The 27377-nt window shown below is 51.8% G+C and overlaps 1 protein-coding gene across 3 annotated transcripts in view; it reads left to right on the top strand.

The window, feature by feature from the left end:
- The first annotated feature begins 230 nt into the window (after window positions 1-230).
- TRPC5 (transient receptor potential cation channel subfamily C member 5) overlaps window positions 231-27377 on the top strand; it is a 117326-nt gene continuing 90179 nt past the window's right edge. Inside the window, exons 1-2 of one of the 3 annotated variants that reach the window (XM_075573483.1) lie at window positions 231-363; window positions 846-1147. The gene's annotated coding sequence lies outside the window, so the exon portion shown is untranslated. The other 2 variants (XM_075573482.1, XM_075573480.1) reach the window with 2 other exon arrangements.

Genomic DNA, 27377 nt, shown 5'->3' with positions numbered 1-27377 from the left:
AAGCCGAGTGCAGAGGCTCCGAAATATGCCCCCTTACAGCACAGCATCAGCTGACATCACCATGGTAACCCGCAGGGTGGCCCAGCAGCTCCGCTTCAGCTTTAAGCATATTGTTTGGTTGGTACCCATTAACCCCCGCCTGTGCAGGGTGATCCCAGCAGTGACGGGGTTAAACCGGCACGTCACGTCTCAAAAGTCAAGAGGCTGCAAAAAGTGACACCAAGGCACAGAGGGGCACACTAATGGCACGTGCCCAGTCCCTGCCGGTTCTCGTGCACGATGTGCTGCTTCCTAGCACACAATAAGAGGCCAGCGCGCGGCTTGTAGGGAAGAGAAAGGGATTACAGTATCATGCAGCATTCGGTGAGCACAGTCACCCTCACTGGGGTGGCAGAGAGGAACGGACAACGGAGATCTCTTTTGTGTTCGCACAGAAAGCGAGCATAACCCAGACACGGATGTGCACTGGATTCTCGGTGTCTGCGTCTGTTGCGTGTGTGTGTGTGTGTGTGCGCAAGGTGCAAGGCAGGGGTTGAGTGAGAGAGAGAGAGAGGAGGGAGGGAGAGAGAGGGGAGAGGGAGGTGCATGCATGTCACTAACTGCTTCTTCTGCTCCTTGAAACACACACACACACAACCATCACACAACAACATCCGCAGCCTTCATCTGCCTGTACCCAAAGGTAACCCTTTCCTGGGAGCCATCCATCCATCCATCCATCCATCAATCAGGGACACCATTCACGGGAAGAAGTCTCATGTATGATTTATGGCATTGTGTACCAAGGATGCAGGATACAGCAGGGGTTTGGTAACATCTCCCCCCCCTTTTATTGTTATTTTTAGGGGAAGATCCCTTCATCCCCAGGAGGCTCTGAGGACACCATCATGTGGCAGCTTCACATTTTCTCCAAATGGAGAAAGGGTTATTATTGCTTTCTTGGATTGGTTTAAAGGTGGTCTAAAGGAAAAAAGGTGCTTGCTCCCCCCCCTCCCCCTCCACAATGGGGAAGTTTGGGAACGAATAAGGAGATGTGGGGATCGCTGCACTTGTTGTGCTACCTCTCAGGTTACTGAGTGAGGATTTACAAAGGAGGGAGATGCACAAGAAAACCTCTTATGATGTAGATCACAAAGTGTAAGCCTAGGTAAGTCCAAACCTCTCACATATATTGTTGTTTGTTGGGGTTTTTTTTTTTTTTTAAATCCCTGTCTCTGCTAAATAATCCCTGCAACACATTGCAAAGCATTGTGCCCTCTCCCCTCGTGCAACTAAGGGGGTTAATAAGCTATTGCAGGTCATGCTTATATGTTGTCATTTAATAACATTGTAACGTGATGGATTCCGGTGATAGAAAATAATGGCTCGTCTTTTCTGGACAATATTCACACCATACGTATACCGAGAGGTCTTTCATATACCGAGAGGTGTGTATGCGACTAGACGTAACTATTTAATACCCAGGATAAGGAAGAAATCAGAGTTATGGCAGAAAAAAAGAAAGGAACTCAATGTTTAATCCACGCACGTAATCGCTAATATATATTCGCTACATTAAGGACATCTTGATTAGTAGTTTGGTTGTTATCTGACCCAGTTTTCTACAGCTCCGCGTCGTGCTTCTAACCCCTCCAGCGGGGAAAAGGTTAACAAGGCTGCATGGTCCTTGTGCTTTTTAATGTCAGGTCTCTCAGAGCAAAGCTGCTTATCCCTTATTCCAGGGGTGCTCAACTCCAGCCCTCAAGACCACCCCCCAAACAGGTCGGGTTTTAAGGATATCCCAGCTTCAGCACAGGTGGCTCAATTAGTGGCTCTGACTGAGCCACTGATTGAGCCACCTGTGCCGAAGCAGGTATATCCGAAAATGCCCGACCTGTTGGGGGGTCTTGAAGACGGGAGTTGAGCACCCCTGCCTTATTCAACAACCCTAAATACATGCACATTGTTATTAAGTGCATCATAAAACGCACATTGAGGTGGTATCTGTGCTGGTAGCTGATGTTTACAGATGCCTGTTTTCTGAACGACTAACGGTCTTTCTATGTACCTACATCTGCCTCATGAACCAAATTGGATTGTAAGCTCCCTGGGACAGAGGTTCTTGGTGCAGCTGCTAGTTTTGCAATGATCGGCTGGCCCATCAGCAAATGGCTGAAGGAAAATGACGTAACTGGGAAGCTATTGGGTGATGAGCTGCTCCAACCCTACATGAAAAGGTCTGTTGTGTACACCTTGCTTTGATTTTGCGTGGAGCTCTTTTGCTGATGAAGAAATGCTTCTATACCAGTTGGAATGGATCCTAGAATGCTTTCCATTCCCATTCAAATCTTTCTGCCCAAGAGGCTCACTTATCAAGGTCTCCCAGCTGCAAAACGGGGGCAAAAGTAAACAATACATTATCCCCAAAAAACATTTCCAGATTCCAACCACTGTTTCGTTTTTGCTTTTCTACGTTTGGCTCCGTATATTTGCACCAACTTGGCCCAAGATTTGCAGCAGAGAGACTGTGATAAATAACTCTATAATCTGCCTTGCAGTTGCACCTGTTTTTTTCATGTTTACTCTCTCTAAACCCTGCAAGTTGCTCCATAATCTTCACCTGGAGCCTGCTTCAGAAGTGGCCATATTAAATGGCTTCATTGTAAGACTCCACTGGTCTTGCCCAGTACATTGCAACTATTGGGGCGCCCAATATAAGTACATACAGTCTTTGCCGACGAAACATCCTTTCTGTGCCTCTGATTCACTAGTTTCTCATTGATTAGGGTAACCCCCAAAAGCCAAGTGGTGTGTGTAAGAAGGCAGCCATTGTGACCATTCCAAATTGGACACACAGGGAGATCAAAGTGATGTCCATGGTCACATGGAGCTTGGACATGAATTAGGGGAGTATTGCATTAATCCAAGAGCGAGGGCACACAAAACAGTCTACAGAAAACCTAAATCCTTATTATATATACAGGCTGGCGTGCCATGATGTTTGGATGAATGCACGGTATATAACATTAGCACTGACGCTTGCGTCCAACTCAATATCTGTAATGTTGCTTCTTCTGAAAGGGTTTCTATGTTTCCTTTAAGAGGTTTAAAGCTGCAGTTCAGTCAATATCCTGCATGTGTGTTTTTTTTTTAATAAATCAGTTCTGTACTGTGAGAAAAAATACTTTTAGCATTTTCTGTTTTTAAAAAAACAACTTTGAAAGACCAATTTTCTTGTATTCTATTTTAACAGCCATTTGCTAAGGCACTGCCCCTTCATGTCCTGTCACAAGCCCTGGCACACCCCTTGGTCAGCCCTGCCCTCCCTCTAGCACATGTCAGTGCAGGAGTGCTCATGAATATTCATGAGCTTCCACTGAGAGACAGAAGCAGACGAAAAACAGATCCCTTCACTAATTATGTCACCAAATTTCGCCTATCAATACATGGAGAACTAATTGACCTGCAGCTATACAGTTCTTTAGGTAATTAGAGATTGCCCACATGATACTATTGAAGTAAAAAAAATTTTTTTTTAAAAAAAGACTGAACTGCAGCTTTAATACCATTTGTTATCAGAGTTTCCCTAGTTCAAAAATGATTACCAAAACCTTCAGAATTCTTTATAATCACAAATACTTCATTTCGGATGGCAGCTAAAAACAAAATTATTTTCACAAGGTGCATAATATGTTCAATTTGTTTTTACGTGTGCGGTTTAAATGCTATATTACAATTATAATTTTCCATGACGTGTATACTCTTTCATAGATATTTTACCATTCAGCATATAACAGGTTCGCATCCATATACTGTATATATATTTTTTACAAATAGATTTGACTCCAACTATTTCCTTATGCAAAGGGCTAAATGTTACATTTATTGCGTGTTGGTCCCATCCATTACTTTCTCTGTATACTGGTAATCCATGATGTGATTTGTCATTGATTAGCTCTTCCTCCCTAGGCTCCTGCGTCACACAAGGTAATGACAATACCACTCATAAGACTGGAAGCCCTGAATCTTGCAATGCTGACCCTTCTAGCAGACGTTATTTAGCATTCTGTGCATACTGTGCACACTGCTTTGATTGCTCAGAATGTGGTCAGCATGCTTTTATACAATTATAGAGCATTCAGAAATGATCATTCTGTATGGTCACTATACTATATATATATATATATATATATATATATATATATATAAAATCAAAAATGAATAGACGATACCGTTCTATGGCTAACGAAATGCTTTTATTTGTGCGAGTTTTCAAGATACACTGATCTCTTCTTCCGGCGATGTTACATATGTTATATATTGAGAAAGGTCCCACTGGGGGACCGAAACGTCGTTTTTTGTGTCTTCTATCAAATATAGAACATTTTTGATTTACTTACTTGCGTGCTGTCCCTTGATGTCGTGTTGCAACCGGCATCGTATGGTCTATTTATATATATATATATATATACACACAAGATATGCATATTATAATACACACATACTATAGTACGCTTTGTATTCTTTATATATATATATATATATATATATATATATATATATATATATATATATATACACAGTACAACACTCCCTCCCTCATTACAAGACATACAGTATAGTGATTTTTTTTACAGTTATTTGAAGGCCTGGAATATAATATGAGACCAAGAAGATTTATAAACATATTGGTCTCTGCTGTGACACGAAAACATCATGTTCCTAACCCGAACATGCTTATCAGGAGATGTATTTCCTAAAGAAGAAGAAGAAGACGTGTGTGGTGATTTAAAGCGTGTACAGAGCACATTCTTCTAGCACGAGGCCTTCTGCGTGGTATGTCCCTTCAGGGAAGGTTTGAAAGATCCTCCTGCAGAGATATCTGGGAAGTTGTACTGTACAAACACAACCTTATCCTGGTGTCATCCCAAGCAGGAGTCCTCATGAGTACATCAACAAAGAATCACATTCCTCCAATCGCTGCCTTCAAAATTAGAATCCGAGTGAGAGGCCAAATATAGACACACGTTCTACTTCCGAGACATAAGGTGGGTCCCGGCCAGCGCCCGGAATAGTTGATTATTGCTCATTCTACGGTTATTTTTACTTGACTTCTTTGACATGTGGTGGTCTATATCAGAGGTGCTCAACTCCAGTCCTCAAGACCCCCCCCCCAACAGGTCAGGCTTTAAGGGAATCCTAGCTTCAGCACAGGTGGCTCAGTCTTCGACTGGAGTTGAGCACCCCTGGTTTACGTATCAAGGGCAAAAGTGGAGCAATTCTGGGACACAACAAAAATCAAAGAAAAAATCCTATTGATTTTAAAGGTTTTTTTTTTTTACCCAGAATTACATAACGTTTGCCTTGATACAGACCCCATAGCTGCTAGAGGTCCATTTCATTTCCATGATAGATTAGTGGTACAGTAGCTTAGTAGGGTGACCATATTTTTCCTGGGACAAATGTCACACATGCGCGGGCGCCGAAGCAAAACCAAACCGTGGCATTTGCTCAAATTTCAGGACACCGGGACAAAGAACCAGAAAACGGTACTGTCCCGGCTAAACCGGGACGTCTGGTCACCCTATAGCTTAGGGCAATTTTTTGGAGTTTAGCTCTCTTGAAATAGAACATACTGTACTGCACTATAACATGGATACTATAGTCATAGTCTGCACTCTGAGATGTACTAACTTGAACCAGGCTGCCCAGGTATATAAATCCACAATGCCAAATTGTATATCAATCCAAAAACACACAAAGCAATCCGTGTAACTACGTACTGTATATACACATTACTTTTAGAAATCTCCTGATGCTTATACTGTAAATGTAACAGGTGTCATATACAGATACCGTTTCTGTGCAATTCTTGGAGTACTTTACTACACTTTGTGTTTGTCTAGTAATGCTCAATGTAGGGTATCCACCTTATCATGGGGCTGCTGGTTTTTTTTAGCCTTTATTGACCTGTGCTGTATAAATAAAGTGAAAGGTTTATTTTGTATAAATGTCTCCCGGCTGCAGAACTGGAGCAATGGGGGTTTCTGGCTTTGATAAATGGGGAGTAGTTTTATTTTGCTAGCTTGCCGTCAGGAGAATGTAAAAATAGTCCTCGAGGAGATAAAACCAGGAACCCCCGGTACCAGCGATACCTACCAGTGCAGTTACCAAATGTAAAGCTCCCTGAAGGGAAATCAAAATGACCAGCAGCTTTCTGCAGGTACTGCAGACCAATCGGAAGATGCAACATCATCCGTTGCGGATTCCTATTGGACGGCCGTTTAAATGTCCAGGGAGAACATTGCTAACTACACAGTGTCACAGTGTTTCGGGAACGGGAGGATCTCTCCCCCGGGTGTAAAACCTGTCATAAATAAATAGGCAGTATTGCTGCTTTGAATTCATATGGGATGACTTTTCGGTAACAAACCATTGTGAAACTGACCTGATTAGCGGCTTCCTTTCCGTAGAGGCTGGCAACACTTAACGAGCGGCCAAACTTCAGCAGCACCCCCAGGGGTACAAGTCACCGGATGTAAAATGGGTGGGGCAAAAACGGCACCAGATTTACATAAGAAAAAAATTGCATTGATCGATCTGGTGCCGCTCTGATTTGCTTCGTTTTGCCCTCGTTTTACAGCTTGGAGACTTTGATTGATACTACCCCTGGGGGTCTATGGGAACAGGCAGCTGAAACATTGGGATAATGAATGGCGACCATTAAAATGCTCTGAAAAGACATGGTTTTCTCACTGACGTTTGGCTGTAGGAAATGGTACTTATGGGGATCTGGTCGCCCCCTTCCATCTGTGTGCATCAGAATTTGGTTGACTTCCCATTATTGCGGAGTTATTAAATGGACCTCTTTGTACACACCTCTGCACGCTGCTGGAGCAGATACAAAGAGAAGGAATTATTGGGTTGCTTTTTTTTGTTGTGCTGGACACTTTGGACTATTGCGCTGATTAAGTTCATTTGTGTTTTAGTCAATAGTAATTTGAATGTGCACTTCGACACTGCGCTAAGCAGCTGAGGAAACGACATTTACCATGCAGAGTGGATTGCTAATTACCAGGTTGCAGTTCAATTAGTTAAAATGCTAGCAACAATCGGCTTTGTAGTGGAGATGTTTTGAATGTATTCGTAACGCAGTGTCACCTTGAGTTTCTCCTGCATGTCTGGGGTTCTACTAGATTAGGAGTCACCAACAGGTCAGGCTTTCAGGATATCCCTGCTTCAGCACAGGTGGCTCAATCAGTGGCTCAGTCAATGACTGGCCAACTCCAGTCCTCAAGGGCCACACACACACATACATGCATACACATACATACATTTCAGCGGCGTTAGCGGCACAAAATCTTTCTTTTCCCCGTCTTCCCCCCTGTCGGCTGGCTCCACGCTCACTGCCGCGTGCGCACGCGGCACCATTATAGAAAGGCTGACTAACCACAGCCAATTATAAGTGCCGCTCGCGCACGTCGGAGCGCGCGCGGCCACTGCATAACAGCCCTTAGGAGAGAACTAATGGCAGTGGCATGTTTATATTGTTTAAATGTCCGTGAATGGCACTTTATTTATTTTAACAAATCAGACATGTATTTTTTGCCATTTTGTTCAATTGTGAAGTTTCCTTGGTGAACAAAAACTTGAAAGTGTCTCAGTCTCTTATCTAAACGTTCTGGGTGAGAAGACGCTTTGTAAATCCTCAAACATACAGGTACACATGCTTTTATTCTTTGTAAAGTAACCAGGACGGCATTATCACATCAAGCAAATCTCTACATAAGTCACAGGAATTCAGCGGGCCAGGAGAAAAGAGAAACAGCTTCATTTTCCCAAATACAAATATGCAGTGTTCGACAAACCTATACATTTGCTCGCCCCGGGCGAGTGGATTTAACATCGTGGCGAGCTCCTATTGGCCCAAGCAGCATACGTTTGGTACTAGGTGGCGAGTAGATTTTTTTGTGTGGCGAGTAGATTTTTTGGTGATTTGTCAACCACTGCAAATATGTATGCGCGTGTGTGCTGGGTTTATGTGCGTTTACGCATATACACCTTTTTTTAATTCTATTCCACATCTACTCGTGTCTCCTGATTGGCTACATCCCTATTACATTATCCTATTCTTCTCTGTTAATTTCACACTAGCTGACAGCATCCTCATCACATCACACTTCCTCCTCATAACCAACGTAACTACCGCACTGGCCCAAAGATGGCACAGCCCTGCACATAATACCACAATAACGTTCTGAAGGTGTTCTACATGAAGAATAAGTTGTGTTAGGCTGCGCATATAATACGGGGACAGTTTTCGGAAAAAGACATAGCATTATATTAAGGCCAATACAGTACTGTAGATGTCTCTATACAAAACTGTATGTAACATATATATATATATATGCTGGCTGCTGCTTTTTGTTATATATATATATATATATATATATATATATATATATGTATGTATGTATGTATGTATGTATGTATGTATGTATGTATGTAGATAGATAGATAGATAGATAGATGCAGAGATATCAGTACCGAGTTAGCCGAGCTATCAAAAAAGAATAGACAATACCGTAATATATATATATATATATATATATATATATATATATATATATATATATATATATATATATACTTAGCTGGTGATTAAATAGGGCGTGTAACACCTAAATATATTCGGTGTAGAAAGTGATTATGCTAAACAATAGGGGGAATATAGCACACAATATAATATAATTAGTGTCCCAAACCAGTTCCAATATTGTTAAGTGAACAAGAAGTCCAGTTCCAGAGAGGCGATCCTAATGGAGAATGCTGCATCTTCCAGGTGATGTAACCAAACCACATAGGTGCCTAAAAAGAAAAAACAGAGAGAAGCGCAGGCTCTGTAGCATAACTCAGTGTGCAACGTATTAAGGATTAAAAAGAGAGACGGCCTGCAGGACATGCACTCACAAGGGGAGATTAAAGTGAGGCATATAGAGATGAATCTCTCTGCACGGATGACGTCACCAAACCGGAGTCAGGGGCTGATACCGCTGGATCCACGCAGAGTGGTCCGTCTGAAATCCTCGGGGGTTCGTCTTGGGGTTAGACTGTCTCAGAACGTATAAGGCCGTAGATGTAATTCACAGCACTCGCACAGTCAGCTGTTGTGGCCTAGAGACAGATTGAATCTCCACGCGGTCTCCGACTCTGCGTCTCCGTGATGACGTCACAAGTCAGCTGAAGGTCCCCTGAGGAAGTCACTCATGTGATGAAATGCGTCGGGATATGCACTGTGCATTAATGAAGCATCCCCATCAATACACAGCCACGGCTGACGTTTGTGTATGAAGCAATGTGTAACTGTGCTGTACAACAGGGGGGCTCAACTCCAGTCCTCAAGCCCCCCCCCCTCCCCAACAGGTCAGGTCTTCAGGATATCCCTGCTTCAGCACAGGTGGCTCAATCAGAGGCTCAGTTGAAGACATTGAGCCACCTTTGCTGAAGCACGGATATCTTTAAAACCTGACCTGTTGGGGAGTCTTGAGGACTTGAGTTGCGCCCCCCTGCTGTCCAGTACTAGTGTAAGGACCATTTGTTTATATTTCGCTTCGGGAGTTGCGGCATCGAGATTCACCCATACTGACCTGAGTCTGCCAGCGGTAAGAGTATCAATAAAGGCAAACGCTGAAGCTCAGATTGTTGCAAATAACGAGCATAAGATTGGAGCTTGTTAATTAAGTCATATTTCTATGTTAATGCTCTTTTTATTTTCCGAAAGGAGGAGAACACTGGGACCCAGTCTGGTAACTGCTGGCAGAGCAGGGAACTGAATTATTAATATTTTGATACAATACAGAGGAAAAGGAAAACTACATCACACGGAGGACAAATACAATATGAGAACGCATGACTCTTTCCTGCCACCAATTTCTATGGTTAAGGGTTTGTAGCAACACTGAGGGTATTTAACACTTTCCTGGCTGAACAAGCTATTAATGCCCTACTGCCAATGATGGGGAAAAGGGGTTCAAGAAATCTCATAACAGGTTTTTTTTTTTTAACATTGCCAAGTTTGCCTGCTTGAAATACAGGGGTGACCAACTCCATTCGTCAAGGGGCCACCAACAGCTCAGGTTTTCAGGATATCCCTGCTTCAGCACAGGTGGCTCAATCAGTTGGTCAGTCATTGACTGGCCAACTTCAGTCCTCAAGGGCCACCAACAGATCAGCGTTTACGGATATCCCTGCTTCGGCACAGACGGCTCAATCAGTGGCTCAGTCTTCTTTGACTGAGCCACTGATTGAGCCACGTGTGCTGAAGCAGGGATACCCTAAAACCCTGACCTGATGGTGGCCCTTGATGACTGCAGTTGGCCAGTCCTGTTCTCACGCATGGGAATTCTGAAATGCTCACGAGTGACAGACTGCAGAGTCGCTGCTGGCTAAGAACGTGCTGTATCGGGGGATTAGTCCCAGACATAGCTGCTTTTGGAATTATTCATAAACAGTGCACCTCAGATATTTGGCAGAAGCTGAATCTAGGAGCATGAAATCAAAAGGCGTCTTGATCAGTTTAGGCAGAACAAAATAACAGAATAATCCTGATTGTACATGGAGCAGAGATGTGAATGTCAGTTACACATCACACACTCGTTGTGCTATTCTCTACAGCTCCTTACACTTCTGCTCTTTTAAATAAATCAGCAGAAAAGAATTATATCACAGTGCTGCTCACTCCCCATATGAACATTATTTCTCTGCACAACTGACCATGTACAGGTGCATCCTGGGAGACAGTAACCCAGCGCCATGTTTCTATACAGTTCACGATTACATATCCGATTTTAAGATGAGTATTTTTCCTTGAGCTATTTTATATTCTCTTTAGGCTGAGTCCCCCCTGGCGCTGAGCGCGCTCATGCTTGGAGAGCGCCGAGTGTCCTGTCATTCATGCGCGTGCGCGCGCGGGGAGGGGGGGGGTTGAGCGCGCTGGAAAGTTAGATTTTTTTGTTTACATAAAAGCCAAGCGCCGGCGAACGTGTGTGCCTGCGCACGCGCGCACCGCATGAGCGGGGCGCTTACAGATATCTATATATGTAAGTAACCGCGGCAAGCGCAGTTCTGAATCTTATTCCAGCCCTGACAGTTCTGATTTATAACTGATGAGGTTTTTTTCAGCACATTTTCTGCTGTGTTTGATAACAATTTATTTTTATAAAAAAGGTTTATCGACAATTTTGAGAAAGTTTAGTATTTTTTATTTTATTTGGACAGTCAGTAATGCTTCTGCGCTGTTGCTGTATTATAGCAGCAGCCACCGGGGCACTTTATTATGCAAAAGTAAATGGAAAAATATGTTTAGCGGTTTATTTATTCTTTCGTAATCCAACACTTTAGGCCAGATCCACAACACGGTGTTACGCTTCAGCGCGCCTCCACTCCGCTAGTATCCGGACGTTCCTCCTTCTCTTACCGTGCACCCCAAAACTGGAACAACCTACCAGAGACTCTCATATCCACCACCAGTCTAAGTTCTTTCAAATCTAAGTCTCACATTTTAACCTGGTCTGTAACTGTTTCATACGCTCATAATATATATTTTCTTTAACTGTGCACGCAATGTCTTGTATATAATGTACACCTTGTTCATTTATGTAACTGTATTTGTAACCATGTATTATTTGTTTTACTCTGTGCCCAGGACATGCTTGAAAACGAGAGGTAACTCTCAATGTATTACTTCCTGGTAACATATTTTATAAATAAATAAATAAACTCCCGCTCATATGAATGGCAATCAAGGTGGCAGGACTACTTAACACGTCGCCCTCGCCACCGGTCACCTTGCCGCTGTCCACCATCTTTAAATGTCCCCAGATCTCCCCGGCCGCAGGGCGCCTCTGTCCCCGGATCTCCCCGGCCGCAGGGCGCCTCTGTCCCTGGATCTCCCCGGCCGCAGGGCGCCTCTGTCCCCGGATCTCCCCGGCCGCAGGGCGCCTCTGTCCCCGGATCTCCCCCGCCGCAGGGCGATTCTGTCCCCGGATATCCCCCGCCGCAGGGCGCCTCTGTCCCCGGATCTCCCCGGCCGCAGGGCGCCTCTGTCCCCGGATCTCCCCGGCCGCAGGGCGCCTCTGTCCTCGGATCTCCCCGGCCGCAGGGCGCCTCTGTCCCCTGATCTCCCCCGCCGCAGGGCGCCTCTGTCCTCGGATCCCCCGGCCGCAGGGCGCCTCTGTCCCCGGATCTCCCCGGCCGCAGGGCGCCTCTGTCCCCGGATCTCCCCGGCCGCAGGGCGCCTCTGTCCCCGGATCTCCCCCGCCGCAGGGCGATTCTGTCCCCGGATATCCCCCGCCGCAGGGCGCCTCTGTCCTCGGATCCCCCGGCCGCAGGGCGCCTCTGTCCCCGGATCTCCCCGGCCGCAGGGCGCCTCTGTCCCCGGATCTCCCCGGCCGCAGGGCGCCTCTGTCCCCGGCCGCAGGGCGCCTCTCTACCCGGATCTCCCCGGCCGCAGGGCGCCTCTGTCCCCGGATCTCCCCGGCCGCAGGGCGCCTCTGTCCCCGGCCGCAGGGCGCCTCTCTACCCGGATCTCCCCGGCCGCAGGGCGCCTCGGTCCCCGGATCTCCCCGGCCGCAGGGCGCCTCTGTCCCCGGATCTCCCCCGCCGCAGGGCGCCTCTGTCCCCGGATCTCCCCGGCCGCAGGGCGATTCTGTCCTCGGATCTCCCCGGCCACAGGACACGTGTATCCTCGGATCTCCCCAGCCACAGGACACGTGTATTCTCGGATCTCCCCGGTCGCAGGACACGTGTATCCTCGGATCTCCCCCGCCACAGGACACGTGTATCCTTGGATCTCCCCAGCCACAGGACACGTGTATCCTCGGATCTCCCCGGCCACAGGACACGTGTATCCTCGGATATCCCCGGCCACAGGACACGTGTATCCTCGGATCTCCCCCGCCACAGGACACGTGTATCCTCGGATCTCCCCAGCCACAGGACACGTGTATCCTCGGATCTCCCCGGCCACAGGACACGTGTATCCTCGGATCTCTCCGGCCACAGGACACGTGTATCCTCGGATCTCTCCGGCCACAGGACACGTGTATCCTCGGATCTCCCCGGCCACAGGACACGTGTATCCTCGGATCTCCCCAGCCACAGGACACGTGTATCCTCGGATATCCCCAGCCACAGGACACGTGTATCCTCGGATCTCTCCGGCCACAGGACACGTGTATCCTCGGATCTCCCCGGCCACAGGACACGTGTATCCTCGGATCTCCCCAGCCACAGGACACGTGTATCCTCGGATCTCCCCGGCCACAGGACACGTGTATCCTCGGATCTCCCCGGCCACAGGACACGTGTATCCTCGGATATCCCCAGACGCAGGACACGTGTATCCTCGGATCTCCCCCGCCACAGGACACGTGTATCCTCGGATATCCCCAGACGCAGGACACGTGTATCCTCGGATCTCCCCCGCCACAGGACACGTGTATCCTCGGATATCCCCAGCCACAGGACACGTGTATCCTCGGATCTCCCCAGCCACAGGACACGTGTATCCTCGGATCTCCCCCGCCACAGGACACGTGTATCCTCGGATCTCCCCAGCCACAGGACACGTGTATCCTCGGATATCCCCAGCCACAGGACACGTGTATCCTCGGATCTCTCCGGCCACAGGACACGTGTATCCTCGGATCTCCCCGGCCACAGGACACGTGTATCCTCGGATCTCCCCAGCCACAGGACACGTGTATCCTCGGATCTCCCCGGCCACAGGACACGTGTATCCTCGGATATCCCCAGACGCAGGACACGTGTATCCTCGGATCTCCCCCGCCACAGGACACGTGTATCCTCGGATATCCCCAGACGCAGGACACGTGTATCCTCGGATCTCTCCGGCCACAGGACACGTGTATCCTCGGATCTCCCCGGCCACAGGACACGTGTATCCTCAGATCTCCCCGGCCACAGGACACGTGTATCCTCGGATCTCCCCAGCCACAGGACACGTGTATCCTCGGATCTCCCCCGCCACAGGACACGTGTATCCTCAGATCTCCCCGGCCACAGGACACGTGTATCCTCAGATCTCCCCGGCCACAGGACACGTGTATCCTCGGATCTCCCCAGCCACAGGACACGTGTATCCTCGGATCTCCCCCGCCACAGGACACGTGTATCCTCAGATCTCCCCGGCCACAGGACACGTGTATCCTCGGATCTCCCCAGCCACAGGACACGTGTATCCTCGGATCTCCCCGGCCACAGGACACGTGTATCCTCGGATCTCTCCGGCCACAGGACACGTGTATCCTCAGATCTCCCCGGCCACAGGACACGTGTATCCTCGGATCTCTCCGGCCACAGGACACGTGTATTCTCGGATCTCTCCGGCCACAGGACACGTGTATCCTCGGATATCCCCGGCCACAGGACACGTGTATCCTTGGATCTCCCCGGCCGCAGGGCACCTCTGTCCCTGGATCTCCCCCGGCCGCAGGGCGCCTCTGTCCCCGGATCTCCCCGGCCGCAGGGCGCCTCTGTCCCCGGATCTCCCCCGGCCGCAGGGCGCCTCTGTCCCCGGATCTCCCCCGGCCGCAGGGCGCCTCTGTCCCCGGATCTCCCCCGGCCGCAGGGCGCCTCTGTCCCCGGATCTCCCCGGCCGCAGGGCGCCTCTGTCCCCGGATCTCCCCCGCCGCAGGGCGCCTCTGTCCCCGGATCTCCCCCGCCGCAGGGCGCCTCTGTCCCCGGATCTCCCCCGCCACAGGACACGTATATCCTCGGATCTCCCCGGCCACAGGACACGTGTATCCTCGGATTTCTCCGGCCACAGGACACGTGTATCCTCGGATCTCCCCGGCCACAGGACACGTGTACCCTCGGATTTCTCCGGCCACAGGACACGTGTATCCTCGGATCTCCCCGGCCACAGGACACGTGTATCCTCGGATCTCCCCAGCCACAGGACACGTGTATCCTTGGATCTCCCCAGCCACAGGACACGTGTATCCTCGGATCTCCCCGGCCACAGGACACGTGTATCCTCGGATCTCCCCCGCCACAGGACACGTGTATCCTCGGATCTCCCCGGCCACAGGACACGTGTATCCTCGGATCTCCCCGGCCACAGGACACGTGTATCCTCGGATCTCCCCAGCCACAGGACACGTGCATCCTCGGATCTCCCCGGCCACAGGACACGTGTATCCTTGGATCTCCCCAACCACAGGACACGTGTATCCTCGGATCTCCCCGGCCACAGGACACGTGTATCCTCGGATCTCCCCGGCCACAGGACACGTGTATCCTCGGATCTCTCCGGCCACAGGACACGTGTATCCTCGGATCTCCCCCGCCGCAGGGCGCCTCTGTCCCCTGATCTCCCCGGCCGCAGGGCGCCTCTGTCCCCGGATATCCCCCGCCGCAGGGCGCCTCTGTCCCCGGATCTCCCCGGCCGCAGGGCGCCTCTGTCCCTGGATCTCCCCGGCCGCAGGGCGCCTCTGTCCCCAGATCTCCCCGGCCGCAGGGCGCCTCTGTCCTCGGATCTCCCCCGCCGCAGGGCGCCTCTGTCCCCGGATCTCCCCGGCCGCAGGGCGCCTCTGTCCCCGGATCTCCCCGGCCGCAGGGCGCCTCTGTCCCTGGATCTCCCCCGCCGCAGGGCGATTCTGTCCCCGGATATCCCCCGCCGCAGGGCGCCTCTGTCCTCGGATCTCCCCGGCCGCAGGGCGCCTCTGTCCCCGGATCCCCCGGCCGCAGGGCGCCTCTGTCCCCTGATCTCCCCGGCCGCAGGGCGCCTCTGTCCTCGGATCCCCCGGCCGCAGGGCGCCTCTGTCCCCTGATCTCCCCGGCCGCAGGGCGCCTCTGTCCTCGGATCCCCCGGCCGCAGGGCGCCTCTGTCCCCGGATCTCCCCGGCCGCAGGGCGCCTCTGTCCCCGGATCTCCCCGGCCGCAGGGCGCCTCTGTCCTCGGATCTCCCCGGCCGCAGGGCGCCTCTGTCCCCTGATCTCCCCCGCCGCAGGGCGATTCTGTCCCCGGATATCCCCCGCCGCAGGGCGCCTCTGTCCTCGGATCCCCCGGCCGCAGGGCGCCTCTGTCCCCGGATCTCCCCGGCCGCAGGGCGCCTCTGTCCCCGGATCTCCCCGGCCGCAGGGCGCCTCTGTCCCCGGCCGCAGGGCGCCTCTGTCCCCGGATCTCCCCGGCCGCAGGGCGCCTCTGTCCCCGGATCTCCCCGGCCGCAGGGCGCCTCTCTACCCGGATCTCCCCGGCCGCAGGGCGCCTCTGTCCCCGGATCTCCCCGGCCGCAGGGCGCCTCTGTCCCCGGATCTCCCCGGCCGCAGGACACGTGTATCCTCGGATCTCCCCCGCCACAGGACACGTGTATTCTCGGATCTCCCCCGCCACAGGACACGTGTATTCTCGGATCTCCCCCGCCACAGGACACGTGTATTCTCGGATCTCCCCCGCCACAGGACACGTGTATTCTCGGATCTCCCCGGCCGCAGGACACGTGTATCCTCGGATCTCTCCGGCCACAGGACACGTGTATCCTCGGATCTCCCCGGCCACAGGACACGTGTATCCTCGGATCTCCCCGGCCACAGGACACGTGTATCCTTGGATCTCCCCAGCCACAGGACACGTGTATCCTCGGATCTCCCCGGCCACAGGACACGTGTATCCTCGGATCTCCCCGGCCACAGGACACGTGTATCCTCGGATCTCCCCGGCCACAGGACACGTGTATCCTCGGATCTCTCCGGCCACAGGACACGTGTATCCTCGGATCTCTCCGGCCACAGGACACGTGTATCCTCGGATCTCTCCAGCCACAGGACACGTGTATCCTCAGATCTCCCCGGCCACAGGACACGTGTATCCTCGGATCTCCCCAGCCACAGGACACGTGCATCCTCGGATCTCTCCGGCCACAGGACACGTGTATCCTCGGATCTCCCCGGCCACAGGACACGTGTATCCTCGGATCTCCCCAGCCACAGGACACGTGTATCCTCGGATCTCCCCGGCCACAGGACACGTGTATCCTCGGATCTCCCCGGCCACAGGACACGTGTATCCTCGGATCTCCCCGGCCACAGGACACGTGTATCCTCAGATCTCCCCGGCCACAGGACACGTGTATCCTCGGATCTCTCCGGCCACAGGACACGTGTATCCTCGGATCTCTCCGGCCAGAGGACACGTGTATTCTCGGATCTCCCCGGCCGCAGGACACGTGTATCCTCGGATCTCCCCGGCCACAGGACACGTGTATCCTCGGATCTCCCCGGCCACAGGACACGTGTATCCTCAGATCTCCCCGGCCACAGGACACGTGTATCCTCGGATCTCCCCCGCCACAGGACACGTGTATCCTCGGATCTCCCCGGCCACAGGACACGTGTATCCTCGGATCTCCCCGGCCACAGGACACGTGTATCCTCGGATCTCCCCGGCCACAGGACACGTGTATCCTCGGATCTCTCCGGCCACAGGACACGTGTATCCTCGGATCTCCCCGGCCACAGGACACGTGTATCCTCGGATCTCTCCGGCCACAGGACACGTGTATCCTCGGATCTCTCCGGCCACAGGACACGTGTATCCTCAGATCTCCCCGGCCACAGGACACGTGTATCCTCGGATCTCTCCGGCCACAGGACACGTGTATCCTCGGATCTCTCCGGCCACAGGACACGTGTATTCTCGGATCTCTCCGGCCACAGGACACGTGTATCCTCGGATCTCTCCGGCCACAGGACACGTGTATTCTCGGATCTCCCCGGCCGCAGGACACGTGTATCCTCGGATCTCCCCCGCCACAGGACACGTGTATCCTCGGATCTCCCCGGCCACAGGACACGTGTACCCTCGGATCTCCCCAGCCACAGGACACGTGTATCCTCGGATCTCCCTGGCCACAGGACACGTGTATCCTTGGATCTCCCCAGCCACAGGACACGTGTATCCTCGGATCTCCCCGGCCACAGGACACGTGTATCCTCGGATCTCTCCGGCCACAGGACACGTGTATCCTCGGATCTCCCCGGCCACAGGACACGTGTATCCTCGGATCTCCCCCGCCACAGGACACGTGTATCCTCGGATCTCCCCAGCCACAGGACACGTGTATCCTCGGATCTCTCCGGCCACAGGACACGTGTATCCTCGGATCTCCCCGGCCACAGGACACGTGTATCCTCGGATCTCTCCGGCCACAGGACACGTGTATCCTCAGATCTCCCCGGCCGCAGGACACGTGTATCCTCGGATATCCCCAGCCACAGGACACGTGTATCCTCGGATATCCCCGGCCACAGGACACGTGTATCCTCGGATCTCCCCAGCCACAGGACACGTGTATCCTCGGATATCCCCGGCCGAAGGACACGTGTATCCTCGGATCTCCCCGGCCGCAGGACACGTGTATCCTCGGATCTCTCCGGCCACAGGACACGTGTATCCTCAGATCTCCCCGGCCGCAGGGCGCCTCTGTCCCCGGATCTCCCCGGCCGCAGGGCGCCTCTGTCCCCGGATCTCCCCGGCCACAGGACACGTGTATCCTCGGATCTCCCCAGCCACAGGACACGTGTATTCTCAGATCTCCCCGGCCGCAGGACACGTGTATCCTCGGATCTCCCCGGCCGCAGGACACGTGTATCCTCAGATCTCCCCGGCCGCAGGACACGTGTATCCTCGGATATCCCCAGCCACAGGACACGTGTATCCTCGGATATCCCCGGCCACAGGACACGTGTATCCTCGGATCTCCCCAGCCACAGGACACGTGTATCCTCGGATATCCCCGGCCGAAGGACACGTGTATCCTCGGATCTCCCCGGCCGCAGGACACGTGTATCCTCAGATCTCCCCGGCCGCAGGACACGTGTATCCTCGGATATCCCCAGCCACAGGACACGTGTATCCTCGGATCTCCCCGGCCACAGGACACGTGTATCCTCGGATATCCCAGGCCACAGGACACGTGTATCCTCGGATCTCCCCAGCCACAGGACACGTGTATCCCCGGATCTCCCCGGCCGCAGGACACGTGTATCCTCGGATCTCCCCGGCCGCAGGACACGTGTATCCTCGGATCTCCCCCACCGCAGGACACGTGTATCATCGGATCTCCCCGGCCGCAGGACACGTGTATCCTCGGATCTCCCCGGCCGCAGCACACGTGTATCCTCGGATCTCCCCGGCCGCAGGGCACGTGTATCCTCGGATCTCCCCCACCGCAGGACACGTGTATCCTCGGATCTCCCCCGCCGCAGGACACGTGTATCCTCGGATCTCCCCCACCGCAGGACACGTGTATCCTCGGATCTCCCCCACCGCAGGACACGTGTATCCTCGGATCTCCCCCGCCGCAGGACACGTGTATCCTCGGATCTCTCCGGCCGCAGGACACGTGTATCCTCGGATCTCCCCGGCCGCAGGACACGTGTATCCTCGGATCTCCCCCACCGCAGGACACGTGTATCCTCGGATCTCTCCGGCCGCAGGACACGTGTATCCTCGGATCTCCCCCGCCACAGGACACGTGTATCCTCGGATCTCCCCCGCCGCAGGACACGTGTATCCTCGGATCTCTCCGGCCGCAGGACACGTGTATCCTCGGATCTCCCCGGCCGCAGGACACGTGTATCCTCGGATCTCCCCGGCCGCAGGGCACCTTGCCCGGCCGCCGCTCCGACTGCATTTGTGCGTGCGCACCAGCAGGACACATTATTAAATTTCCCGCGGGAAATGCAGTCAGAGCAGCGGCCGCGCGAGGTGACCTGCGGCCGGGGAGATCAAAGGACACTTTAAGATGGTGGGAGGCGTCTAGGCAACCTGCAGTAAGTAGTTCTGTCAGCGGAGCGCCCGTGGCGGTTTGGTCGTGGCCAAATATCCTAGATCGCAAAGCATGCCGAAACCGAGGACCTTTTGTGGGTCAGCCCCTTTGTACTATCCACCAACCCCAGATTTAAACAGAGAAGCTGGATATTCATTGCTAACTCGTTGCTAAATTGTATCGGAGTCTCCCAAAGCCCTAGATTTCACCAACAGTCCACGCTGCTCTGTCCCACACTGTGTCCTGCTGCTCTGTCCCACACTGTGTCCTGCTGCTCTGTCCCACACTGTGTCCTTCTGCTCTGTCCCACACTGTGTCCTTCTGCTCTGTCCCACACTGTGTCCTTCTGCTCTGTCCCACACTGTGTCCTTCTGCTCTGTCCCACACTGTGTCCTGCTGCTCTGTCCCACACTGTGTCCTTCTGCTCTGTCCCACACTGTGTCCTGCTGCTCTGTCCCACACTGTGTCCTGCTGCTCTGTCCCACACTGTGTCCTTCTGCTCTGTCCCACACTGTGTCCTTCTGCTCTGTCCCACACTGTGTCCTTCTGCTCTGTCCCACACTGTGTCCTTCTGCTCTGTCCCACACTGTGTCCTGCTGCTCTGTCCCACACTGTGTCCTTCTGCTCTGTCCCACACTGTGTCCTTCTGCTCTGTCCCACACTGTGTCCTTCTGCTCTGTCCCACACTGTGTCCTTCTGCTCTGTCCCACACTGTGTCCTTCTGCTCTGTCCCACACTGTGTCCTTCTGCTCTGTCCCACACTGTGTCCTGCTGCTCTGTCCCACACTGTGTCCTTCTGCTCTGTCCCACACTGTGTCCTTCTGCTCTGTCCCACACTCTGTCCTTCTGCTCTGTCCCACACTGTGTCCTTCTGCTCTGTCCCACACTGTGTCCTTCTGCTCTGTCCCACACTGTGTCCTGCTGCTCTGTCCCACACTGTGTCCTGCTGCTCTGTCCCACACTGTGTCCTGCTGCTCTGTCCCACACTGTGTCCTGCTGCTCTGTCCCACACTGTGTCCTGCTGCTCTGTCCCACACTGTGTCCTTCTGCTCTGTCCCACACTGTGTCCTGCTGCTCTGTCCCACACTGTGTCCTTCTGCTCTGTCCCACACTGTGTCCTTCTGCTCTGTCCCACACTGTGTCCTGCTGCTCTGTCCCACACTGTGTCCTGCTGCTCTGTCCCACACTGTGTCCACGCTGCTCTGTCCCACACTGTGTCCTGCTGCTCTGTCCCACACTGTGTCCTTCTGCTCTGTCCCACACTGTGTCCTTCTGCTCTGTCCCACACTGTGTCCTGCTGCTCTGTCCCACACTGTGTCCTTCTGCTCTGTCCCACACTGTGTCCTTCTGCTCTGTCCCACACTGTGTCCTTCTTCTCTATTCCACACTGTGTCCTTCTGTCTGTCCCACACTGTGTCCTGCTGCTCTGTCCCACACTGTCCTGCTGCTCTGTCCCACACTGTGTCCTGCTGCTCTGTCCCACACTGTGTCCACGCTGCTCTGTCCCACACTGTGTCCTGCTGCTCTGTCCCACACTGTGTCCTTCTGCTCTGTCCCACACTGTGTCCTTCTGCTCTGTCCCACACTGTGTCCTTCTGCTCTGTCCCACACTGTGTCCTTCTGCTCTGTCCCACACTGTGTCCTGCTGCTCTGTCCCACACTGTGTCCTTCTGCTCTGTCCCACACTGTGTCCTTCTGCTCTGTCCCACACTGTGTCCTTCTTCTCTATTCCACACTGTGTCCTTCTGTCTGTCCCACACTGTGTCCTGCTGCTCTGTCCCACACTGTCCTGCTGCTCTGTCCCACACTGTGTCCTGCTGCTCTGTCCCACACTGTGTCCACGCTGCTCTGTCCCACACTGTGTCCTGCTGCTCTGTCCCACACTGTGTCCTTCTGCTCTGTCCCACACTGTGTCCTTCTGCTCTGTCCCACACTGTGTCCTTCTGCTCTGTCCCACACTGTGTCCTTCTGCTCTGTCCCACACTGTGTCCTTCTGCTCTGTCCCACACTGTGTCCTTCTGCTCTGTCCCACACTGTGTCCTTCTGTCTGTCCCACACTGTGTCCTGCTGCTCTGTCCCACACTGTGTCCTGCTGCTCTGTCCCACACTGTGTCCTTCTGCTCTGTCCCACACTGTGTCCTTCTGCTCTGTCCCACACTGTGTCCTTCTGCTCTGTCCCACACTGTGTCCTTCTGCTCTGTCCCACACTGTGTCCTGCTGCTCTGTCCCACACTGTGTCCTTCTGCTCTGTCCCACACTGTGTCCTTCTGCTCTGTCCCACACTGTGTCCTGCTGCTCTGTCCCACACTGTGTCCTGCTGCTCTGTCCCACACTGTGTCCTTCTGCTCTGTCCCACACTGTGTCCTGCTGCTCTGTCCCACACTGTGTCCACGCTGCTCTGTCCCACACTGTGTCCTTCTGTCTGTCATCTTTTAATTCTGTTTCCTTAAACAGACGGGCACTGCAGTAAACAGAATAAATACATTTTAAGGTCTCTAATTTAAATTAGGATATAGATCAGGGGTCTCAAACTCAGTCCTCAAGGGTCACCAACAGGCCAACTTTTATGCACATCCCTCAAGCCGGTCAGGTCACTATTTCCAGAGAGGTAATACCGCACACATACATGTCCAGAGAGGTAATTCCGGACACATACATGTCCAGAGAGGTAATACCGGGCACATACATGTCCAGAGAGGTAATACCGGACACATACATGTCCAGAGAGGTAATACCGGACACATACATGTCCAGAGAGGTAATACCGGGCACATACATGTCCAGAGAGGTAATTCCGGACACATACATGTCCAGAGAGGTAATTCCGGACACAAACATGTCCAGACAGGTAATACCATACACATACATGTCCAGACAGGTAATACCGGACACATACATATCCAGAGAGGTAATACCGCACACATACATGTCCAGACAGGTAATACCGGACACATACATGTCCAGAGAGGTAATCCCGGACACATACATGTCCAGAGAGGTAATACCGCACACATACATGTTCAGAGAGGTAATACCGGACACATACATGTCCAGAGAGGTAATACCGCACACATACATGTTCAGAGAGGTAATACCGGACACATACATGTCCAGAGAGGTAATACCGGTATATACATTGTGACAGAGTCATTGACTCTGTATACATCAATAGGAGATGGCAGTATGCCTGCTTTCCACTAGACGAGGAGTTAACCCAGCTGTTTAAACAGTCTACACGTGATCCTAATTAAGCCAGCTCACCTGCTTCAAAATAGGAAAAGGAAATGCCTCTGCGGCAGCAACAGTCTCAGGCACTGAGAGGACAGAGGAATGCTGACAGGCAGACAAGGCACTGAGAGGACAGAGGAATGCTGACAGGCAGACAGGCAGACAGACAGGCAGACAGGCAGACAGACAGGCAGGCAGACAGGCAGACTGACAGGCAGGCAGACAGACAGGCAGGCAGACAGACAGACAGGCAGACTGACAGGCAGGCAAACAGACAGGCAGGCAGACAGGCAGACTGACAGGCAGACAGGCAGGCAGGCAGGCAGGCAGGCAGGCAGACACAAGCTGCTCATATTGATCCAGTCCCAAGGGGAAATAAAGCTCCCAGGTAAGGAGCCAACTGCTGTTATTGAACATTGTTGGTCTGATCTAGGTTAGCTAGCCAGCCAGGTAGATAGGCTGCACTTTTGTTTAGTTGGTTCCCCGAATGGGGATAGGTTTTTGTTTATGTTTGTTTCACTTAAAGGGACAGAGCACCCATTGTTTTGTGATACGTTTGGACAAATAAATCCACCAGCATATTATTTCTCCAGAAGAATCGTGTTGTCTTCTCACTAACCACGGTCATCCTGCCACAACATACATGTCCAGTATTACCTCTCATTTTTTATTGGGCAGTGTCCAAATACAGGACAGTCTGGTTGAATACTGGACACCTGGCAACCCTAGAAAGAGTGCCCGAAACGCAAAAAAAAACCCACGCACATCTAAATACACTAAACCTCAACATATCATCATAATTAAGAACTTTTTATAACTTATTCAATGCTGCATAAAAGCAGGCCCATCTTGAACTCTTTTTAATGTTTAATTTAAATTGGGATATTTAGATACTTGATGTAGCCAAAGTCTGATAATCTTGCCCACGGCACTAAGGTAACATTTTTTCCATGTCCTCTGAGTTGAAATCCTCCTGCTTCTCTCATTACTTTTAATGGAGGAAGACTCTCAGACAAATGTATATTTAATTAAAAATAGTAGTGCTCCATTAGCATAGGAGTGGGAAACTCCAGTCCTCAGGGGCCACCAACAGGTCAGGTTTTAAGGCTATCCCTGCTTCAGCACATGTGGCTCAGTCATTGACAGCCACTGATTGAGCCATCTGTGCTGAAGCAGGGATATCCTTAAAATCTGACCTGTTGGTGGCCCCCAAGGACTGGCGTTGGTCACCCCTGGATTAGCAGATTACCTGGGGGTAGGTGGTTGGGGGGATTTAACCATTAATACAAATCCAGTTCCATGTGCTATGAAATGCTCACCCTGGGACAGTGCTGGTAGCTCTTGAGGACTGGAGTTGGCTACTCCTGATCCAGAAGGAATGCTGCTGTCCAATAAAAATAAATCGCAGCCCGCGACTACATTTTCTCCACGACACATACATTAAAAGTGCGCCGTCCAGAGAAGGGAAGACGGATGAAAGGCTAGAATAACTATGGGAGAATCTTTTTATGTGTGTGATTCACCCAGCCCAAGAATGTGTGTCTGGGAGACTTCTCAGCCCTCGATATATTGCTCAGCACTTGGTGTATATACAGTATAATGCTTTGCAGGTCCCAGCTGCAGCAAATCGGTTAATGGCAGATTATCTCGATGTTCTGCTGTGCAATATAACTTACTGGGCACTATATTACGCAGTCTTCATTAGAGCTGCTGCTCTTTCTGCAGTCCCCGGGTCCCCGGGTTCACCCAAAGGATTTGCAGCTCCATACGTTACGTTGTTACATTAGATGAGGCCACCTTGTCTTCACGTTACTCTGCTTTCCTGAGCCGAGTCTTCCTTCCTTGAGACGGAAAGGTCCCACACTCGGTCAGCATATAGCTTGGGGGGGCCGCAGGATTTCCCTGAGCAGGGGGAGAGCAGGGCTGCTGTTGCTAGGGGGTCTGGGCAGCTTTCTCCTTGGTTGCATTACCCAGCAGTAGCCAATCAGGAGGAGGTGTCAGGAGCCTGGGGGTGGGGCCAAGGAGAGGAGGAAACAGCATAGAGCGGAGTGTCCAGTATTTTTGGAGAAGCCACCTGGCACCCCTAGTTGTTAGGGGCAACCTCTCATTGGTTGTTATAGTAACACAAGGGCTCATTATGGGTGAAAAAAGCACTTAACTCCGCATTAGAGCTTTGATCCACGTTAACGTTTAACTAGGCGTTAACTTAAGTGCCGTGGTATGTCAGTAACGGGCCTCTGTGGACCTGGGACTTTGAATCTCAGAGTCAGCTCAACTTGTGACATTATTACCATTTATTTATAAAGCACCAACATATTCCGTGTCGCAGTACAACGGGAGAGCAGCAAATAGATCAACGGAATGACATACACATACCAACACATTAACTCAACCCGATACATTAGTTACCGGGGGCCCGGCTCGGGAGGGCGACATTGAGTGTGCATCTTTACGTCCCTGTGCCTCGGACACCCAATTAGATAGTAAGCTCTCTGGGGTAGGAACCGGTTGTGCCTGCAATATGCACAGCACTGTATAAGAAAAACTGTTATTATTCTAAGTGACCAGCACTTGAGATGCGATGGTACAACTTTCCCAAAAGGGTCTTTTCGGTTCAGTTCTTTTGGGGTATGTTGAGAGTAAACCTATTAACCCCTTTGCTACCAGAGCTAGCTTCACAGGGGTTAACATGTGTTTCGATATAGCGTGTTCACGGTTTTTGTTGAAAGTATTTTGCTCTTAGGTGATGAAATCTAGTTCCGGAGCTTTGCATCCTGTGGAAAGGTGTTGCTGGCGCCCGAGGCGGCGAAGCAGCAAAATAGAAGATCATTCTTCACAGTCTGTAAGAAGCCATACAGGGCCCTGGGAGATGGTTAGCAGTATTGGAAGACACCGATTTGATCTTAAGTGCTACACAAAATCAATTGTCTTCCCATAGAGGAGTTCTCTGGAACTTCCTTTTAATGTCCAAAGATTATAGTCTGGGAAACTAGTGGCAGCATAAATTGAAAGATATCCGTAGGAACGATGGGTATCATTCTGAGCAGTGTAACAGAACACTAAATGACCTTTGAGGCTCCTCACAGGTTCGTTACAGAACGAGTTCATGGATATTATTAGCTCATCGTTATCCACACCGTGTTTCCCCCAATTATTGCAAATTCAGCCTTCTATATCCCCAAATAATTATCAGGGGGCTGGAGATACTGCACGCTTTGTCCCATTGTGTGTGTGTTTATCCCATAAAGATGGCAGATGACAGCGGGATAAAAACACGCCCTATCATTACATAATTGGCTTTTTAATATTTTCTCCCTCTTGGCTCTTAGGAAGAATTAGCCCATATTTACTGCACAGTATTACTCCAGCGCCGGAAGACAGACCATTACCTTAAATGGGCCATAAGTTTTATTTTTGGAACTTGAAGGTGTGTTTTGAAACAGCACTGCTTAGTAAAAATGGCCCAATAAGTTTAAAGAGAAATATTAGGAAGAGTGGGGCAATTTTGGAAAATCATCTACTTTACTTTTCATAGATTTTCCGTACTGGAATAGGTTTATAGAAAGGTAGAAATGTAAATGACCCTTTGAAAGTGCGATGCCTCTGCTCTTATTTCTGTTTGTTTTTCATACCAAAGGGAACCCCTCCACGTCTCTGCAGTCTTCTCCTTGCACCTAGCTAACTGGGAGAACGTCCCGCTGACATTCCCTTCTAAGGCCTGGGACATAGTGGTGTGAGCAAGGCTGAGCCGTGCTGAGCCGCGCTCACACTCGGCACTGAGCCCCTGCAGCCGCAATGAGAGCGGCTTTAGCAGGGGCTCGCGCACGCGTCCGCACGCTTGGGGAAGCGTGTGTCTCAGGAAGATTTCAAATTTGGCGCTCGCCGGAGCGCAGGGCCGGTCACGTGAGCGGTTCGCCCAATGAGGGTGAACCAGCCCCGTGACGTCACTGGCCCGCCCCCAGACCCGCCCCCGACACGCCCACGGACGGCGCGGTGTGTAAGGCCAGGGAAAGCACCGCTTTCCCTGAGCCTCAGCGCGTCTCCGCACTGATTAACTTACTATGTCCCAGGCCTAACTGGGGCGGGGGAACAACATGGCAGATCAAGTGAAGCTCTAGTTCCTGGCTGGTGATGTCATTGCCCTTACTTGTGAGAGAGCCAATAAGCATGCAAGGTTTCTGGGTAATGAAATAGCAACTAGAGCAGAAGTGGCCAACTCTAGTCCTTATGGGTTACCACCAGGTCAAGTTCTCAGGATATCCCTGCTTCAGCACAGGTGGCTCAATCAGTGGCTCAGTCTTCGACTGAGCCACTGATT

The sequence above is a fragment of the Ascaphus truei genome, chromosome 16 (genome assembly GCF_040206685.1).
Source record: "Ascaphus truei isolate aAscTru1 chromosome 16, aAscTru1.hap1, whole genome shotgun sequence".
NCBI lineage: Eukaryota > Metazoa > Chordata > Amphibia > Anura > Ascaphidae > Ascaphus > Ascaphus truei.
Note: the sequence above shows the minus strand (reverse complement) of the source record. Positions and strands in the feature narration are given on the sequence as shown.